Here is a 12,154-nt window from a genome sequence, read left to right on the forward strand (position 1 = left end):
TATATTATAATCTTGTTTCTCCTTGATATGTTAGTGAAATAAAGGTAGAGACAGTATTCCTCTGTGCTGCCACCATTAATGAACATTTCCAAAACCAGAAACTCTGGGGATATGGCTGTTTTGTCCCATGTTTTTTCCTTCAGGTGCATTGAGAGAGCTGGCTTTGGAAACAGCATCAGAGAAAATTAAAAGCCATTTTGAGTCTCTCCAGGAAGCAAATGAGAAAAAGGTAGTGACTCTTGGGAAGAAAGCTTGAAGTATTAGTGGGAAGGTATCAGTAAAGAAGGTCAGTCCTGAGAGGAAGAGCATATCCATTAGCAGGTATTTTCAAAGAAAAGTTGAAAAAAAAAATCCAGGTGAATCAATGAGTTGAAATGCATGAATTTCAGTCATGTTGGTAGTCATCTCTAAAGATGGAGATGTGGATGGTATTGCAATGAAACAGTTGTGAAAAGCAATGGGCATACATAATTAATGTTAAACTCATGAACATCTTCTGTTGTGAAGAATTCAGAGGAAATATGTGAAAGCATACACATGCCTTTCATTGAGCAAAGGGTTGTTCCAGATGCCCTACTAGCTACTAACACCTCCTGCAGCAGTGCAAAAGGTTCAATCCATTTTCTATCACCACTTGCATCCTGAGATTATGTCATGAATACATAGAGATTCACCCATAGAGCATGGGAGTTCTTTGACAATAGTGGAATCAGAGGCCACATACAAGGACACATCTCACGCCTCTCTTCAGGGCTCAGGCATTGTCCTTGGGATGGTGGGGCTGCTGTGTGTGGCAAGGCCTGGGCTGCCCCATGTTGAACATGGCAGGTTCCAACAATCTTGCTGCAGGGCGCAGCTGGACCACGAGAAGAAGGGGACTAGAGGGAATCTACTTTAGTTTTTGTCTTTGTTTTTCACTACCCAATATTCATGGTCAGTAAGGTAAATTAATTTTACCCAAGTTGAGTCTGTTTTGCCCTTGATTGTAACTGATAAGGGCTTTCCCTATTTCTATCTCAATCTGTGATATTTTCCACCTTATTTTTGCCCACAGTCCTGTTGAGGAGGGGCAACAGGAGCACCTGGGAGGGGGTCTGGCACCCAGCTCAGGTAAGGCCAACACAGCCTCTCAAGAAAGGGGTGTCTGATTTTTGAAAGTGCAGTGTATTTTTAACAAGATGTCTAAAAACTATTTACCATATAAATCACTTAGTGAATTCAATTTCTAAACTAAGTAGAAAATTATTCCAAATTTCAGACTATTTCTTGTCTCTTAAGTTGGCATAAAGGCTTATACTTTAATACTGGAGTATAAACAAACAAAGGGGGAAATGATGTGAATTCAAATGACTGTTAAAGGTAAGTTTTATAATGAGTCACGCGGTGATATGCTTGTCTGTATACAGATTCTTCTTCAGACCTGCAATCATACAGTACTGAAGACTGAGAAGAAAATAACTAAATGACTAAATTAGCCAAAATGTATGGCTACTATGAATCAGCCATATATTATCATATAAATTTTGTGGAGGTGTTCAAATAGAATAGAGAACAGCAGAATGATTATACAAATTGTGGTTCTTTGGTTTTTCAAAAATTTTGCAAATTAGAATATATTGTGAATGATATATTGTATATATAAAATACTACATTGATTTTGATGTGATCTTTGCATCTGCTAGCAAAGAAAACTGACTGAAGAAATATTTTAAATTAGAAATGTAATTTATAATGCTATAAAGAAAACTTTATTGTATGAACACTGAAGAGAGGCAGTAATCTGTTTCCTAAACGATGAGAGAAAAACAGAGTAGAAGAGCTTAATCTTCACCCAAGAGCACAGAAAGATAAATTTTAAAATAATGTAGAAGTTGGGGTACATATACAACACAACCACTTTCCATCTGAAATAGTCATTAAAGCCAAAATTAATTCATTACTAATCTGTCTTTATAAAGCATAACTATTTGCTATTATAGAATGTTGGTCTTTATTAATGGAAATCCTCTTTCTTAAAATAGCCATTAGAAGAAAAGTTCAAATAACATTCCAGGAGATGAAGTACGTGAGAGTCACTGTTTTCAAAGAATGAAGGAGGACAGAAAGACAGAAGGAAAAAAAAAAAAAAGGAGTAGGTGGAAGGAATCAATTTCCTAATGTGAATGAATGATTAAAAAAAAAAAAAGAAGAATGTGGGAAGGATAAATCCATATGTATGTAATATTCTTGAGTCTTCAGAGAGCCAGATACCTCTGGAAATATATAGCTATATTTCAATTCAGCAAAAAGTTAGTATCATCTACACAGCAGCTATTCATTCTGAAATGTAAATGACTTCAGAACTGTTCATCTGTTGTAATGAAATGCAGTTCAGTCTGAAAGCCATTCCCAATTTTGACCTTAACTGAAACATTTAGAATGACTAAGGCGTAACAATTATACCTCAGATGTTAATATCCAAAGCATGTCTAAAAGTGTATCTAAAATATTGTTTAGTACATGGAATCTTCATTAAGGCTGTAAATCTTAGGTAGTTGTCACCTATATTTTGCCATTCATATCAAGCTAGAAATTTTGTTGATTTCTTTTATACTAGATTCTTTCTTTCTTTCCTTTTTTTGGTTGGTATTCTTGAATTTTGCACCCTGCAAATTTCTGGTTCAGTTCTTAACTCAGATAACTGTTATCAGAGCACAAAATGTATGAACTTCCCCTGAAACAAATGGTTATTATCGGATATGTAATATTTTGCCATCATTACTGTATTGTCCTTTTATTGTTTTCAACACTACTAAGTACCTGCCTTTTGCAAATTAAGGTGTAGGAAAATCATTTGGCCCAACTCTGAATGGGTAGAATCTTGTTCTAAAGATACAGGACTTATTTTTCTACATATTTACAAGTAGAAATTGATGTTTTGACAACAGTTATGAAAAAAAAAATCAGAATATTTTAGAATAAATTCTTTCTATGGGAATCACTGCAGTCTATCCAGTAGACAGAATTATAAACTATATTCCTAAATATATTCCTTCATTAAAAAAAGTACCAATAATCTTCCTATCTTAAAAGAATTAAGGGTTTGAAGTTTGGAGCTTGGGTGTAATCTTTGTTTATTTCTACTGTACCCATCAATTTATAAGCCTGACTTTTCTCTGAGACGTAGCTTGTGAATTGACGGGCATTTTCTACCTATCATGAAAATGGACTCAGAGATATTATTCTTTTCTTCAAGAATGTATACATGAATAACTGTGTGGCTAAAGGCTACAAAATAATCCCAAGTGGCAGATAGGATTCTGAGGTTATTATTAGGGAGATTTAAAAGTTATCCTGGTGCCAAGAGGCTCCAATGGATCTTCTCCCCTGCAATCCTACCTTGTATTCACAAGTATGCAAGAAGGAACTGGAAAGCCTTTTATTGAACTTTACCTTCAAGTGAAGTTGCTGAGTAGCTCATGGTTCCTATCATCATAATTTGCTAGCCATTTTTTTTGTTGTCATCTGTATATAGGAAGAAGTTCTAATCCTGTAGTAAAATGATTCTAAACAGCATAATATTATATATATATATATGTTGAGAAGCGGTGCGCTCGGGAGCACGTAGCTAATGATTTACTAATGATTTACGATGTAATCTTAGATGAAAGAGGCAAGTTATACTTACATGGAATGTGGTGTTTCTAGTAGAGTTCTGTAGTTAACAACATGTACTGTACACAAAATTAGCCTGGGTAACGGTATTGTTCTCTTATACGCTTGGTTGCATAGACCTTGTATCCCTGGAAGCAAGTATGCTATATAAGATGGTATGTTGCTACAATAAAGTTGGATGCATCTCATATTGAGTTGATCTTGCATTCCCCACGCCAGACCTGGAGGGCAACCCTTTTGGGGAAACTTGGGGCGTTCCCCAACATACATATATATATATAAATGAGATGGTTTTTGTTTAAAATGTGAGCAAAAATCATACTGGAAGTTATGCAAGGTCATAAGTAAGAACAAGGAAGGGATGTTTGTCTTGACAGCTGTATTACAGCAGTATATTCTTATTACACAAATATACAAAATAGAGCAGCAGTAGTTCATTCCTTGAGAGCATAAACACTCTGTGTCCTTAGAAAAATCAAAACAATGTTTTGATTCATTAAGTTGATCATATACCAATTGCATTTTTTGTTTAAAAAAAAAAACAAAAAAACTTGACCTTTAAGTTAAACTAATTTCTGATTGCATTAAATAGACAAATCAAAAACTCTACACTATTCCAACAATAAGAATTTTTTCCCTCACATTTCCCATTGTTTATGAGGGAAGGACATAGAGTGATAGCTCAGTTCAGTCTCAGAAGGACCTTTAGAAGCCATGTTGTTCAATGTCTCACTTGGAGCAAGGCCAGTTTCAGTCAGCTGGTCCAGGACTTTGTCAAGTAGAAATCTGAAGAAATTCAAAAGCAGAGATTTATGATTCCTCTGAGCAATTTCTCCTAAAGCTCAACCTACTCCACTAAAGTAACTTGTAATTTTTCCATGTCATTTTAAACTCCCTAGTAACAAAGCAGCTAAACATGCAGGCAGTCCAAAACTGGAAACAGATAACTGAAGAATTGGAGAACTATGGCTTTGTTTGCAAATCACAGAACAATACTGAGGAAATTTTTGTGTGGACTGGTGAATCTTCTGTAAGGCAAAAAAAAAAAAAAAAGGATGGGAGATGTGGGAAAGAAGAAGTTCACAGATACATATGTTTGGCTGGAAAGGAGCTGCCGAAGGGATGTGAGGGTGGATGCTGAATTTCCTGTACTGGGAAAATTCAGTATTTACAAAGTACTGAAAATCATGTGATGGGAGAGGGAACACACTCTATGGGATGGCCTTGAGAAAGGCTCAGGTTTGGGATAGTATTGAACGAAGGAGAAAGCTCATAGCCACTGGCAAAGTCAGGTCTGAATCATGCTGCCCAAAATCTTGATTTGGAAGACCCTTTACCTTGGAAAATACACACAAGAAACTAAATTTCTTTCAGAATTCAGCGCTATCTCTCTGATAAGGAATTAGTCCGTCCACTATATATGCGACCAGAATGTGACATACTATCTTTACAGGGCCATCTTTGAAGGGCCTATCTACACATTTAGGTTTCAGACTAGAAGTATAAATACACTTCTACACCTCCTCTTCTGTCTAAAAGTAAGTTTTAAAAATCATTCCTGGAGTCAAATCACTTGCTTAGCGTTCAGAGAGTATTCCAGATTGTGTCATATCAGTGAAAATTTAAATGGAGGTAACATACTCATCAGGTAAATGGGAAGTACTTTTCACAGATCCAGGTGCTAAATGGCCCTTTTACTACAGAGAACTTTCTGTTCTGTGAAAAAGACACAGAGGAGGATTTCTGTAGTGAAATAAGCAGCAGCCTGGCCACTGAAGAATAAGAAAACGTTACAGAGAAATAGAAAAGGCAAAAAATTCCAAGAACTGTGGTTCTTGCTTTCATCTTCCCCACCTCCATTAATTTCTTATAGAAGCACCTGAAATCTCATTCAGCAGATATTTAACAAAGTGAATACATTAAAATGTATTTCTTATAGTCAGAACTAGCAGTATACTCCAAGCACATCATTACCCCAGCATTACTTATTTAATTCTTGGGGTCTCAGCCAAAAATCAGAAATATATATATATATGTAATGATATATATATATGTAATGATATATATATAATCATAGAATCACAGAATCCTTAGAGTTGGAAGGGACCTCTGATGGCTGTCTAGACCAATGTCCCTGCCATGAACAGGGACACCAGAGCTAGATCAGGTTGCCCAAGGCCCTATCCAGCCTCGCCTTGAAAGTGTCCAGGGACGGGGCATCAATCACATCACTAGGTAAGCTGTTCCAGTGCCTCACCACTGTCACTGTAAAAGAGTTTTTCCTTATATCTAACCTAAACCTACCCTCTTTGAGCTTGAAACCATTTCCCTTTGTTCTATCACCATAAACCCTGTTAAAGAGTCTGTCCCCTTCTTTCCCATAGCTCCCCTTCAGATACTGAAAGGCCATTCTCAGGTCACCTTGGAGCCTTCTCTTATGCAGGCTGAACAGCCCCAGCCCACTCAGCCTGTCAATAAGCTGCTCCATCATCTTCCCAGAGACAGAGGTGAGGCTGACTGGCCTGTAGTTTATTGGGTCCTTCTTCTTACCCTTTTTGTAGACTGGAGAGACACTGGCTTTCCTCTCCTGTCCTCAGACACCTCTCCTGTACTCCACAACTCCCTCCCCATCATTTCTTATGGTCTATCTTTTTCTTCAAAACATCTTGGTCTCATAAGTTAATATCCCCATCCTTGTTTCCTTCTTTACTCAAAATTCTTGCTTTTGTATTTATCTGTTTGCTGTTGCTAGAGATGAGGCAATGATGAAGAAAATGTTATCTTCCTTACTGTGCTGAGAAATATTATACTTGATAGAAATAACTAGAAATAGCCTATTTGGCTGATTTCCTAGTAGATGCCATGCTTATGTTTCATGTCACACTGTATCCAACAAAAGCTCACACACTTCCATTCTTTGGAGCCCAAAGGGATATTTTACATAGAGGATGGCCAATGTGAACACAGAAGGGAAAACAAATTATTGGAGGGGGTCATGTGTGGTGCACAATGCTAAGCAAGTCTCTGTATGCCCACAAGCGCACTAACTGACTCAGCATCCAGCTAGCATTCAACATTTCCCAATTGCTGGATGAAAAAATCAGACATGACAAATGTTGTTTGTTCAGTACACTCGGCATCATTTATAGAAGACCATTCTTCTGAAAATAATTCTCCTGCCATATATGAGAATGACTCCTATAGAAAGAGTTTCTTACTCTGCACAATTGGTCCCACTGAGCAGATATTGGACTGTGCAGGCTGTAATGGTAACTTATTTTAAGCAAATCTCTGCATCTTGCAATTGATGTTTCCTCAATTCTGTATTCTGAAAATGTTTTTACTTGCATTTGTATTGTTTTTACAGGACCAGGCAGTTCAGCACTGCTGCTGTAATTTTGGATTGGACATCACAAGATTTCAGTGATGTTTTTTACTGTACAGCAGAGGAAATTTCCCATTTGATTCCAGGTAGTATTGCAATGGCACAAAATGCCAACAAGATAAGATGAAGAATTGAGCTACTTAAGTACAGGCAAGATATTCTTTTTATCTGATTTGGTCTTTATATTAGCTCAACAGAAGTCTAGCAAAATCAGTTTAACCTATGGCATTCTACTTAATACTTGCAATTTCATAAATTTCTGCAAGGGATTCAGAATAGAGTTGAAATACTTTCTCTGATATATGGCTTTGTGACCAATGAATAATAGGGCTAATAGGAACTGCTATTAAAATGATAATAATTACATTTTCTAATAGTACTGATTTCTCTCAAAAGATTGCATTTAGTCTCGATGAGAAAAGAATACAATAAAATCAGAGAAACTTTAGGTAAGTAATATTTTGCAGAACTTGATCTCCTTAAAAGTATAAGTTATTCTGAAAGATTTGTGTAAAACTGAGCTGTGATTCTATGGTAATCTTCTCAGCTATAATAACAGAAGTAATTTAAAAAGCAATGAAAAATATATTTATAAAACATTGTTCTCTTGAAGGAGAACATATGAAAGAGTAGCAGAAAAGGTATTATGAACATGGCTTGCCAGCTGCTGGAAAGCACAACTGTCAGTCTTCTGTTATCAGTCTATTTAGTGCTTTGAGAGGCAGAAAATATTCCTCAAAATAAGGCAAGGAGAATGCATAATAATAACACTAAAAAAGGCCACGGAGAGGACAAATTTGCATGAGGTACTTAGAAAAATAGCGTGTTGGCTAATCTAAACTGCCCTCTACTGCAGCAGAATCAGAACCTTCAAATAGATAAAGCTTTCCTCTCCACAGAATGGGAGAAAGCTTTAGAGACAGTCTTTGGCATTTTATGGAATAGAAATGGTCTACAACGTGGATAAGTAATCATAGAATCATAGAATCACCAAGGTCGAAAAGACCTCTAAGGTCATCCAGTCCAAACGTCCACTTACCACCAATATTTCCCACTAATCCATGTCCCTCAGTACAAGATCTAAATGTTTCTTGAACATCTCCAGGGTCAGTGACTCCACCACTTCCCTGGGCAGCCCATTCCAGTGCCTGACCACTCTCTTGGAGAAGAAGTATTTCCTAACGTCCAATCTGAATCTCCCCTGGAGCAACTTGAGGCCATTCCCTCTAGTCCTATTGCTAGTTACATGGGAAAAGAGGCTGACTCCCACCTCTCCATAACCTCCCTTCAGGTAGTTGTAGAGAATGCTAAGGTCACCCCTTCTCTTCTCCAGACTAAATAATCCCAGCTCCCTCAGCCGCTCCCCATAAGACTTGTGCTCCAGACCCCTACCAGCTTCATAGCCCTTCTCTAAACATGCTTCAGGGCCTCAGTGTCTTTCCCGTAGCGAGGGGCCCAAAACTGAACACAGCACTCAAGGTGTGGCCTTTCCAGGGCTGAGTACAGAGGGATGATCACTTCCCTGCTCCTGCTGGCAGTGCTATTTCTGATACAAGCCAGGATGCCATTGGCCTTCTTGGCCACCTGGGCACAATGCTGGCTCATGTTTAGCCAAGCGTCAACCAGTGTCCCCAGGTCCATTTCCTCTACACAGTCTTCCAGCCACTCTGCCTCAGGCCTGTAGTGTTGCCTGGGGTTGTTGTGGCCAAAGTGCAGGACCCGGCTCTTGTTGAACTTCATTCCATTGGCTAGCTATCCATCCTGTCCAGATAGCTCTTCTTATCCCCGGGCAGACTGATACTCCCTTCCAACTTGGTGTCATTTGCAAACTTTCTGAGGGTGCACTCAATGTCCTCATCCAGGTCATCAACAAAGATATTGAAGAGGACAGGCCCCAATACTGACCCCTGGGGAACACTACTTGTGAACAGTTGCCAGCTGGATTTAACTCCATTCACCACCACTCTCTGGGCCCGACCCTCCAGCCAGCTCCTTACCCAGCAAAGAGTGTACCTGTCCAAGCTACGTGCTGCCAGCTTCTCCAGGAGAATGTTTTCATAGACATCTGAATTCTCTCTTTCATCATGATCCAAGTAGCTGGATATGAATTTAGAGCTTTTTATTTTCTTTTGTCCAAACTCAGAGACAACTCTAGCAAAAACTCTGGCACATTTAGCCTTGCTGATTTAACATTATAAATGCTACCATCACTGATATCTGCGCTCTCTCCATTGTAAATTTACTGTGACAGAGCTGTTGGAGTCAAACGTGCTGGGTCTTCAGCTGCTGCAGCATACAGCCAATACACTCACCTAAATCATTCTCTTTGTCAACTTTAGCAAGCACTGTGGACAGTAAACTATAATGTTAGTAAATACGTTGCAGTACAAGCAAAAACTCGTTACCAAGCAATTCTTGCTATTTTACTGTTGTATGAGCTAGGGCATTAGCGCCTTAGCTTTTTCTAGTACAACTAAGAGGCACAGTACCAGGTCAGGACAACATCGTAAAATTTGTAGCATTTTAAAACACCATGGCTAAATCTCTTGCTTCAGATGAGTCTGGAGGCCAAAATTCCTTATGAACCATCTGTGTCTTCATACTACTGCTCTCATTTTTAACTCTTTTTTACTTTTCCTCCCTAGTTTTTAACATTTAAAATCTAAAAACCATAAAAAGTAATTTATTTACTATCTCTGTCATTTTGGAGATAACCGAAAATACTGTTCTTTCTGTCTGGTACTTCTGTAAATCTTTATGAATCAATCTTTGTTTCATTCATAGACCAACTCATCATACAGAGATCTTAGAATCTGATCTTTTATTGACTTTTGGTGATAAATGAGCTAGAACTGAATTCAGCATGATCTGTCTATATTCACATTAGGAATAAGAACAACAAAAAATCCAGGACAAAAATATATTTATTGTTGCAGAAGTGAATTGAAATGATTAACATAAAAATATCATACATAATCTTCCATAAGTTTTCTCAAAAATAAACGAACAAACTGACTGACAAAAAAAGGAGATATACCTTTCTTGCTACACAGCAGGTACATTTTGATAGCTTATGTTACTGTGACAATTCTAGTTGTTAGATTATTTTACTGGTGTGCTTTCTCGTTTTGTCATTTTGTCTGTTTTTCAGTTCTATACTCATTAATTGTAATTACATGATCCTCCTTACATTTTATTGTTTATATTTTTGTCACGGTATTATCTAAGGGTCTGCGTCCGTGACAAGGGACACAGGCCCGAAAGAAAAAAAAAAACGAGCAAAGAGGAAGAGAAAAAAAAATTGTCGGCGGGTAGGGGCCAGCCCCGGGCGGTCCGGTGGCTAAAGCGGCAGGGAAGCCACAGAGCCGCACCCTGGGGAAACAAAGGGAAGAGGGAAAAAGCAGGGGACTCATAGGCGGATCTAACACAAAAACAGCGTCACCAATCTGAGGAGGAACAACTAATTTTACTAAATATATCAAAATGAGGCTAGTAGAATTGTACCAGAGAGTTTACAAGCTGAAAATCTTACACAGTAAACTGCAGGAGGACCACGTGCTTTCTCCGCCGGGCTGGAAAAGAACAGACCCCGCATCTCCCACGCGGCTTCACCACCCCCTCTAACGCAAAGACCCCTGGGGAGTGCACCTCCTCCCCTCCCCCTCAGAGGGCCACACCAAAAAAGGTAGTTTGCAATAACCAGGGAATTAACTCTTTAACTGCCCGTACCTTACATGATGTAATGATGTGGAATACCGACAACAAAAATCACAAAACCATAACAATTTTATTTGAATTTTATTTAATTCTCATTTTAAAAATCTGTTGAGTTGTTTCAACTCACTGTCTGAACTTAACTAATGAAACCCTCTTTAATCTGAGGTGTCTACATCTGCATGTAGAAAGTCCATTCCTATTCCTCTAAATCCTTTCAGTTACCATAATGCTATTATTGCACTGGTCATATTATTCTCTTTCCATATTCTTGAGAACAAACTTTCTGTATTTCTGGCTTGGCTGTTTTTCCCTTCTACAAACCTTTTAATTTATATGGCTCAGAACTTTCACATTTTCTCTGTGTTAATGTACACTCCAAGAATTATATACTATTGAAAGCTATTTCAAGATACAGAATTTGGCTTAACCTGAATTGAGAGAGGTATAACTGTGAATTAAAAGGCGTGAAGCTGATTTCTCTAATTTACTCTATTGAAATCCTAACCAAACCTAAAGTAATATTTTTCTCAGCTCTATAAAGTGATCCTTTATATGTAGAATATGGATGGAGGAAGAAGGAAAAAGTAGGAATATATTTTTCATTCATAGTTACAGATTGCTTTTCTAGTCTACTGATATTTAAACCCATTTCTGATACAACAGCCAGTTCTCCAGTTGGATTTTTGACTGTTGTGTTGACAGGCAGTAATATCTGTCCCACAGTCACAATGAAATAACAAAGTACCTGACTGGACGGAGGGCCATATCTCAACAATGTATAGAAATTTCAAGCTGACGACAGTACACTCAACAATGAAACTGTATGTGACTGGTCACTAATAAAAGTAAATTAATTAAAAGCTATAGCATATAATGTTTACATTTTGAAATTTTGTTATATATTTTTATAAGGTTCAATGACTTTTCAAATAAATTTATTTAGTAACTATTTTTGGATTATTTTATATTTCTCTGCCAGAGAAAATAGGGAAGATCTTTTTGAAATACTGACAACTCTTTAATACGCTGGTGATTTAAATGGACAATTCTAAGCATGGTTTTGATTCATGTAAGTTTTTCTCCAGCAGTCTAAATAACAGTAGACCTCAATGACTTACTCATTCAGAAGTACTGTACATTGCATGCTGAGACAAGGGGCATGATAAAGTATATAGTTGAATCTTTTTGCAATAAAGAAATTTGGTTTCTGCTTTCTGATAAATTAAATTCAAAGCCAGTTGAATAATCCAAAATTTATCTCTGAATAAAGCAGAACCTGTTTTTCTTCATTTTCTGAAATACTGACTGAAGCATATGAAAATTCCAGGATTTCAATGACAGGCTGGAGTTAATAGCCCTTGACTACAGTTTGTACCTTCAGGTTCTCGTACTAGTTAG

The 12,154-nt window shown here is 37.6% G+C and overlaps 1 long non-coding RNA gene across 5 annotated transcripts in view; it reads right to left on the reverse strand.

The window, feature by feature from the left end:
• The window catches only part of LOC110393747, a 147,090-nt gene extending 143,385 nt beyond the window's left edge, over positions 1-3,705 (reverse strand). For 4 of the 5 annotated variants that reach the window (XR_002435168.1, XR_002435166.1, XR_002435169.1 and 1 more), the window contains exon 1: positions 3,668-3,705. This is a non-coding gene — a long non-coding RNA (uncharacterized LOC110393747). The remainder of the gene's footprint in view (positions 1-3,667) is intronic. The other variant, XR_002435170.1, reaches the window with a different exon arrangement.

This window comes from Numida meleagris, chromosome 2 (assembly GCF_002078875.1).
Source record: "Numida meleagris isolate 19003 breed g44 Domestic line chromosome 2, NumMel1.0, whole genome shotgun sequence".
In the NCBI taxonomy this organism is placed as follows: domain Eukaryota; kingdom Metazoa; phylum Chordata; class Aves; order Galliformes; family Numididae; genus Numida; species Numida meleagris.